Here is a 10,000-nt window from a genome sequence, read left to right on the forward strand (position 1 = left end):
CTTTCTAATCTCTTCGTGGTCGTTTGTTTTTCCTCTATTTCACTTTTTTCATGCGCACCCCCACCCCCCCCCCCCCGCCCTCTCTCTCTTTCTCTCTTTCCTACACAGACACACACACACTAGTCATATATTATTACATAATTTGTTACTGTCCATCTACTCACCGCTATCTCTAGTGTCTGTACACTTACGTCAGTTATTCGCGGTGTACCATTAATTTGCAAATCCGACTAATTAAGCGCTTTTACATAAATAACCTCTAAAAGTGTAAGTCATAAAAGTGTAAGTCGTAAATAAGATACTAAGGTCTGCAGTGAGAAACAATCAAGATGATGATGATCTGAATATAGAACAAATACACAAAAAATACAAAGAATCAATTAATCAGAGTATATAGAGACTGGCAACCAATATATGGAGTAAACTAGTTCAATACAATAGTCAATTATCAGAGGAATCGGAAGCAGAAGAGAAAAACTACCCAAACAACACAGACCACAGATGGTGGAGAAGAGGATCTTCATATATTCATCGCGATGAATCTCAACCACTATACTATTAAGAAATGCCGTGTGGAACAGTAATATGTAGAATTTACCATCTAGATATAATGCAAAATCATTAAGTTATTATTAGGGTTAAAATGAAAAATTGGAACATATTTTAAAATTTAAAATATGTAATCTGTACAATTCACCATGTTGATATAATGTCAAGCATTATTGTAATATGTAAATATTAAGGCCATAAAACTGTACCCTTACCCAAATAAAATTGTGGATAAACCACACTTTACATTACTCTTACTAATACTTGACTTTTTAAACTATTCCCTACCATGGTTAGCTATATAGCTGACTGCCCTCACTCTTCTCTCACCATCTTACCTATCAGCTAAAAAAATTAAAATGATAAAATTTGCTGTATGTTTCTTTTAAGCTACATTGATTAGCCTAAGCACAAGAAACTATATGGAAATGACAGAACAAACGATTTGAAACATTAAGGCAACAAACAACACAGAAATTCGTCAACAACCAGTGATTTATAGATCACAGTAGTTGCAAAGTCTACCGACATCACATGCCCTGTTTACGAGGAGGGGAGGGGAGGGGAGGGTGAGGGGAAGGGGAGGGTAGGGGAAATGGTAAGGGGAGGAAGGTTGAGTAAAGAGGGTAAGGGAAGAGATAAGGGGAGGGAGGTAAAGACTGAGGGGTAAAGGGGAGAAAATAGGGAAAGAGAGAAGGGTGATGGGGAGGGGAAGAGGAGCGGAGGGAAGAGTGTGGGAAAGTGGAAGGGGAGGGAAGAGGGGAGGGGGAGGGGAGGGAGAAGGTAGAGTAGGAGGGTGATGGGAGAGGATAGTAGGGGAAGGGGAGGGGGACGGGGAAGGAAGAATAGGGAAGGGAAGGAGAGGAGGAGGAAGGAGGGTGATAGATAGATGGAAAATAAAGTATATATCTCATATTAGATATGTATACTCATTAATAACAATAAATAGCAGCAGGAGGAGCTTTAGTAATGATATAAACAAACGTGCTCATTGTTTCTTCTACGCTCTATTGATTCTTGGGTGAGCTCTATGCCTACGAGACGTTTGTTTGGGCGGGCGCTGATTGGCTGGAAGCTGCCTACCTCCTGATACCAGCCAATCAGCGGCCGCCAAACAAACGTCTTGCAACCATACGGCTCACCCAGAATCTACCTTAAGTGAATCAGCTATAGTTTTACAAAGTCTGGGCATCACCAGCCCTGTTTACGGGAGTAGGGGCGGGGGGATGGGGAGAGGGAGAGAAGGGAAAGGGATGGAAGAAGGAGGGGCAGAGGAGGAGGATGGGAAGGGGAATAGGAGAGATGGGAGGGAAGGGGGGAAGGAGGATGGAAGTGAAGGGGGAGGTTAGAGGGGAGGGGTAGGGAAAGGAAGGGAAGGGGAGGGAAGGGAATGGGAGTAGGAAGATATAAGATACAAGACTGGGAGTAGTCAGTGTCCTCAAATCCACCCAAGTAGTCGTCCTTTCATCAGAAAGATTTGCATATCTGAGCAGAAGGAGAATTTCTTGTGGTGTCCTTTAGAGGAGGTTACAAAGCAGAGATTGTGCTAGTTAGGTGCCGATTTGATCCGGATATCTGGCTGCTGACATCTTTTTGCGAGATTAAAAAATATGCTCGTACTTTCTATACAATGAAAAATAACGATGATATTAGGGAATGAGCTTTAGCCAGGTAACTTTTTGATCTGAATATCCGGCCATGCTAACTTCTTTAATAAACAGTGTAGAGATATAGAAAAATTATTCTGACAGAACTTTTCACAAGTATGCAAAAATATGCTCTTACCTTTCTTTTTGCGATGAAACAAAGATGATATTACGGTTCAAACGATGCCAGCCTATAGCTGCCCAACCTTCTGTTAGACAGGAAAATGAATCAAATCTATCTCTACAGTGGTATCAAAGAATTCTTACTTACAGGTTTTTAAAAATATAAATACAAATTCACTAGAATACTTCTTTAACACAAAACTTGTTTGTAAACAACATTTTTAAGTTCACCATCAAGAGCAAGAATAAATAAATTTTTGGGTGGGTGAATCCACCCTTGAGCAAGCAACATAAAGTTGCCTGTGGGAAAAACATGACAATCTCAAATCCACTCCACAGTACTTAACCCTTAAACGCCGAACGCGGTAAATAAAAAAGTCTCCCATGTGCTGGAGGTGTTTCAGAGTGAGCGAGGAAAGCGGAAAAAATATTTTTTTATTTTTTTTCAAAAAATACAGCGCGCTTAGTTTTCAAGATTAAGAGTTCATTTTTGGCTCCTTTTTTTCATTGAATGAAGTTTAGTATGCAACCATCAGAAATGAAAAAAAATTATCATTATCATATATAAATAATGCGATATATGATAGTGTAAAAACAAATTTCATATATAATTGGTATTCAAATCGCGCTGTGCGCAAAACGATTAAAGGTAACAAGTTACTTTTTTTTCGTTGTAATGTACACTAAAATTGCGATCATTTTGGCATATCCAACACATTGTAAAACGATAAAAGCAACCACAGAGAAGAAAATATTATCACAAAATAATGCATGAATTCATAACACGCGGACATAAACAAATATTTTTTTCAAAAATTCACCATAAATCTAAAATATTGTCCTAGAGACTTCCAATTTCTTTCAAAATGAAAACAAATGATTGAATATTACTATACTGTAAGAGTATTAGCTTACAAATGCAGTTTTCGACCATATCTGACGAGTTAAATTTGACCAAATGTAGATTTTTTTTATTTATATATTTTATATGCAATTATTTCGGAAATAACAAAAGCTACAACCTTCAAATATTTTTCGTTTTATTTACATGAAATTTCGCACATTTTCATATATAAAACTATGAAATGCCTAATATGAAACGGAGCAAATATTCCGAGAATGGGACGTACGAATTTCGGAGATTTGTGGCGGAGAATCCGCGCGTGGAGGAAGGAAAGTTTTTTTTTTTTAAATTCACCATAAATCCTAAATATTGTGCTAGAGACTTCGAATTTGTTTCAAGATGAAGATAAATGACTGAATATTACTAGACTGTAAGAGTTTTAGCTTACAATTGCGTTTTTCGACCATTTCGGTAGAGTCAAAATTGACCAAACGTGGTTTTTTTCTATTTATCGTGATTTATATGCAAATATTTCAAATGAGAAAAGCTACAACCTTCAATTATCTTTCGTTATATTCTACATGAAAATTGCGCACATTTTCACTATATAAACTTTATGTAACGGCTAATCTAAAATGGTGCAAACATTACCACAATCGCACATATGATTTTTTTCGGAAGAGTTACCGCGCGGACGTAAAGAAAATGTTATTTTTTTTCATAAATTCACCATAATTCGAAATATTGTGCTAGAGACTTCCAATTTGTTGCAAAATGAAGGTAAATGTTTGAATATTACTAGATATAAGCGTTTTTAGCTTACAATTGCGTTTTTCGACCATTTCTGTAGAGTCAAAGTTGACCAAAGGTTGAAAATTTGTCACTTATCATTTTTTATATGAAAATATTTCAAAATTGATAAAAGCTACAACCATGGGTTGTTTTTAGTTGTATTGTGCATGAAATTGCGCACATTTACAAACATAAAACTTTATGTAACAGCTAATTTTAAAAATGGTGCAAACATTACCACAATCGCATGCATGATTTTTTTCGGAAGTGTTACGCGCAGACGTAAGGGAAAAGTTTTTTCATAAATTCACCATAAATCGAAATATTGTGCTAGAGAACTTTCAATTAGTTGCAAAATTAAGGTAAATGATTGAATATTACTAAAATATAAGAGTTTTAGCTTACAATTGCGTTTTTTAATTAACCATTTCGGTAGAGTCAAAGTTGACCGAAGGTTGAAAGTTTTGGCACTTATCGTATTTATATAAAAATATCTCCAAAACTGATAAAAGCTACAAATCATGTGTATTTTTTTGTTGTATTCTACGTAACAATGCGCACATTTTCATATATAATACTCCATGTAACGACTAATTTAAAATGGTACAAAATTATGTCAAAGTGACAAAATAATTTTTGAGATGTGTCACAGATACTTAGTGCGGCAAGAAAGAAATTCGCGCTTGCGCGCCTGCTTAACGATTGTAAAGAAAACACACCTCGATCCGTGAACTTCCCAGCATCCCCCAAGCGCGTGATTCAAGAGTTTTTTGGCTGGTAGGCCTATAAGTATTTTTCCGTGAATGAATTTAAAAAAAAAAAAATTTGAGTCGACTTATGGTACGTCCATTCGGCATACGCGAGACATTTTGACTCAACTTTAATATATCCATTCGGCGTTTAAGGGTTAATAGACTGTCCCTGTGCCTTGCTGATCATGATCAAGAGTGTAAGTCCTCACTGGAAACTGCAACCCCCCAAAGTTAAAAGGGAGATCTGTAAAATGAGTGGTATCCATGGGATAAAAACTGTTGCATTCTCATAAAGGCATCGGAAGTGTCACTATTCATCTCAGCGACCTCAAAAACTATGGATTAGACACTAATATCTGTCATTTTTGACATTTTATTTCTCATCCCTTCTCACATCCCCACCCTCACCCCTTCCTATTCAGACTGAATTTGGACTTAACCCTTAAATGGACGGACACCATCATATGAGTATCGATAACAGGTTTTGGGTGGTAGACGGGCTAACTCATGGTGAGTATCAATATTATGCGCCATACAATTTGGCTGAATCACAGGCAGGAGAGTTTCCATCACTTTATGGCCATGCATGAACTAGTGGCAACTTTGGAATCAGGCAAGCTCAAACAGAGGGCATCTCAGTAATATCAGTATAGTTCTTGACATGAAAGGGGTGTGTCATGTTCCTCTCTCTCCCATGAAGTTTTTTTATTTATTTGCTCATGAATTTACCCAGGGATTATTGTTGGTTTTAGCTATTATCTTTTATATTATGCCAGTTATGATTATTGTAATTTTGCAAAAAGAAAAGCAAAGAAACCCATCAAACAAGTAAACTTAAAAAGGGTAAACCCTCCGTCCCAATATCCCCTCCCTTCCTTCCTACCCTCACCCCCATTCCCTCTTTGTGAGACCACATAGAGAAAAGAGGCTGGATCAATCATGTCAGGAGCTTTGTCAAAAATGAAAGATTTTTTCAAGTTAATGCCCCTTAGTTTTATTTTTCTTTTACTAAAGGTAAGGCTTACTCTTCTGCTTCTGGTTATTAATTTAACTTTATGCCATGTGACCAATGAGATTATAATTTTTTTCATAGTATTGTTTAGTTATGTGTTTTTGCTCATTCAATACTTTTATCTTTCAGTGGAGATGAATAAGGACACAACGAAAGAACAGCAAATAAAAATTTTTTTGCATAAAATAGAAAATTATAACAAAACATTTAAAAAGAATAAATGCTCATATGAAAGAATCTGCAATCAAGGAAATATATTGCTGAAAAATAAACTTTAAAATAATTCCAAGATAATGAAAGGTGGAGCACAAGAAAATCTAATGAAACATGAAAGGAAAAATTATAGAGCAAGAAAAATAGGCTTCTCAGTTAATAACAGAAAACTGTTTGACTGATGCTAAATAAAATGTTATTTTCGTAAATGCAGCATTGTTCGTATTTTGACATAAGCGTAGAGAATCCTGGCAAAGCCAAAATATTCAACAGACCTTGATAAAAATAAAATGGAGACATGTCACCATAAAAAAACAAGTGTTTCAAATCGGGCAGCCATTTAAAACAAGACACATTGCACTAACAATACCTCCTCCTAGGCCTGTATCTTCCACTAAGCATTTTCAACGACAAGCAAGACATCGCATCACTATGAGGGTGATATCACATTTGTTTAACAAACTGCACATTCGTATTTTCGGAAGCTTCAAAAACACACTTAGCAAAATATGATTTTTTCTCCTCTATTGCTCAGTGTCTAGGTAGCAAATCGACGACAAAGAAGGCTGCCAAAGTCATTTCTTTCTGTTCTACGGTTTTGGAACGACACAAGATAGAATTTAAATTTATGGACTATCATAAGAAAGCAATAATTACTTATCTGGAATATAATTGTTCAAAATTGATGACCAGGATACTAAAAATACCTGCCGAAATAAGCATAGGTCTTGTGTTTGCTTGACCAAGTTCATTTCCTTGTCAATACCATTCTTAAAGGCTTGATGATTTGCAATGCATCAATTTTTCAAGGCAAATTGGAGTGTTACCTGGTTAGGTTTCTGATAAAAGACAGAAAAAGATAATATTGAAATTTTACTGATGGCTATGATGATGAAAACGTTTATTTCCACCCAATTAAGGTAAATTTATAACTTTCTTTTAAAGTGACAGTAGGAAGCATAGCAAATAAATGGTGGGGTCTGGATGGTGGGGGGGAGGGGGGGGGGGCGTGGGGGAGCCCGGGCTAAGCAACACTGCCAAAGTTGTGTTTGGATTAAGTGTCCTTTGTAATCAGTTGGCTTATCTGGGGGGTGGAGCCCCAGGCCAAGTAACACGGCCAAATAGCCTAGTAGGCCGTGTTACTTGGCCTAGTAGTACTAGGTTTGATTAGGTTGGGTTAGGTTAGGTTGGAACAGTTCCAACTCAGTTTTCCTTATGTAATTATGTATTTGTGCTTTAATGTGTTTTGAATGATTATGATAGTAAATTTTTCTTTTGTTGGATGTAGTAGGGATGTATATTAAACTCTAAAACAACTCACTTCCCAATTGTATTACTATCAGAATCATTCAAAACACAAAAACAAACACAAGAGAATTGCATAATTACTTGGGTATTTCTACAGAAGCAGTCCGCACGGACTGCAAGGAACGTAACCGCGGATACGACATCCACTAGGGATTTGGGGCCGTCCAATGTATTTCGCAGTATTTAATACTGGCCCCTGGGGGGTTAATTCAGTCGTCCGAATAGATATTACTTAAAATTCTAGTTCAGTAGGTAAAACTGCATAGAAAAACCGCAACTGCCATAGTCTAGGCCGCCGCGGATAAGTACTCTAGATCTACCAAAAAGATTTCTATGGTTTTTTGACGTCATCCTGAAGGGACTCCACCGAGTGAGTAACCGCTTTTTGATCGAAGCCCTTTCCTACACAATCCCACCGCCGCATTTAGATACATCTCTGAAACTGAAGGAGCCGACGGCAGAACAACTGTTCGAAAGAACGAGACCTTGACGCAACCAGTGACCTAAAGGACTTATTTACGGCTGAGAATTTCGAATAACGAGCACGAAATATCTTACTCTAGTATATAATGAAGTACATATAACAAGAATGATGTGATTTAAAAACTGATATCGCCACTGTCTTTATAGCCACGATCATAATAAGCTGAAAAGCAGGACATGTCAACAGGGAAACCCAATAAAGGCATTTTTCACTGAGCACAAAATCACCATAAATAACATTCGTTATCCTTTCTTACCTGTGAGATGTTGGTCCCACTTGCTGCCGAGGGATTCTTGCGCCATTTTCTACCATTAGACGCCGCAAAACACACCACTATGCCTATAATGAACGAAAAATAATGATAAATAATCACTGGTTAACAAGAACACTTTCCGCGGAATCCGGGGATTTCCCGGAAGCATCGACGGCGCCACCCTGGTGGTGGGAGACGGAAGTAGTACCCGGTAATACCTCCACAACAAAAGATGATAATATATCAAAACTAGAACATTTAGCGAACAACCTGAGATTATTATCCATCTTGAAATAAGGTGCATCCAATTCTATACTTCATCATTACTGTTGCTAATTTAAAGAAGACGAACGGTTTTGAATCTGGCAGATTAAATGAAAACGTTGGCATCAACTAGCTTTCTTTTGTGGGTTTAGCTTCGATCTACACAATTTACGAACGATCTCTTTTCAAACTTAGATTCTCTCGCTTGCAGTGCATATTTTAACACTATAACTGGAAGAAAAATGGTCGTAAAAAGAATTTTTCCCTACTGGGCTACCAAACGTATCCCAAAAATAGACAGGAATTATTAAGAAATGGAAAAGTTACCCTTACTTTTCATTTTTAAAAAAAGTTAGCCTTACTTTTCATTTAAGGGAGAATTCGTTAATACTGATTTTACTTGGTTTGTTTTACCACTTAAATACTAATGAGTATATGTTTATTAGTTTACTATTACATAACGTTTTATCAAAATAAATTAATATCAACATATAAGTACTAGTGCCCAGCATACTTTGAAAGTTCAAAATAAATAGCTCATTAACTTGGTCATTTTCATATATACGACATATGTCATGTTACACAGAATGTAAACAAGCGAGTCAGTCTCAGCTTGGCCGAATCGGGGTAGGCTGGAAAATCTCCCAGCCTGGAACGGTTCCTTTCCAATTGGTTAAAGCCCATTTGCCTTTAACTCCTCACAGTGTTGGTTCTGAACGGGCCATTAAATGTGGAAGTATATAGCAATTGATAGTGGGGTGACTGCCCATTTCGATCCTAGACCTGCTGTGGCAAAGTTCCTAGAGGGAGAGAGAGAGAGAGAGAGAGAGAGAGAGAGAGAGTGAGCGTAGATACAAAGTTCCAGACAAAGAATTATATCAAGATAGGAATTTTATAAAGAAGTTTTTTGCTAAGGAGAGTCCAGTGTAATAGATGATTGTATTTGTTTCATTATCATTTTTCATTTTATTTACCCATGATAATTTAGTCAACTTGTATACTGTATTCATTTTCATTCTTTTGTGCAAAATTCCTAAATATTTTCTATATTGTATAATTGTAGCTTTACAATTTTAGTGAGGTTAAGGAAAATCCCACAAAGAAAGTATAATTTAAAGTTAACTTGTCATGTACTGTATAGTATAATTTATTTTTTTGGTGTACTAAACCAATATTTTCTATTTTCTATAGTTTTACAATTTTTGTGAGGAAAAGGAAAGTCCTATTATATCATGAGTTTTTTTTTTATTTATGAATTAGATACTGGTTGGACCCTAATTTAAATGTACGTTTATGGATTTAGTTAATTGATTTTTCTGCGTGTTTATTTACTTTTTAAAGCTTATACCACAAAGTTAAAAAATGAAATAAATTTCTTTATTATTGAAACATTGCCTGTTGATAAAATCCCTTATCATGCAGCCTGTATATGACAATTGTAGTAAATCCATTTTTGTGAGGGAGAGTAAGGAAAGGGCTAAGGTTGTTTATCAGTTTTTTTTTTCTTTTTTTTTTTTTTTTTTTTTTTTTTTTTTTTTTTTTTGTGGCAGGGTTTGGACATGAAATTATCCTCTTTAATCTTAAAATTTTGAGCATCTACAGTTGTAATTTTGACAATGGAAATGTGTGATGTTTCCTTCAAATCCCACAAAAAGTTTTGGCCTCCGGGGCTCTGCCCCAGACCCCGCTGGGAGAGAGCTCACCCCAGGACCCATAGCTCCATGCCTCCCACCTGTGGCGCTCCGCAGCAGTACTGTAGT

The sequence above is a fragment of the Macrobrachium nipponense genome, chromosome 27, assembly GCF_015104395.2.
Source record: "Macrobrachium nipponense isolate FS-2020 chromosome 27, ASM1510439v2, whole genome shotgun sequence".
NCBI lineage: Eukaryota > Metazoa > Arthropoda > Malacostraca > Decapoda > Palaemonidae > Macrobrachium > Macrobrachium nipponense.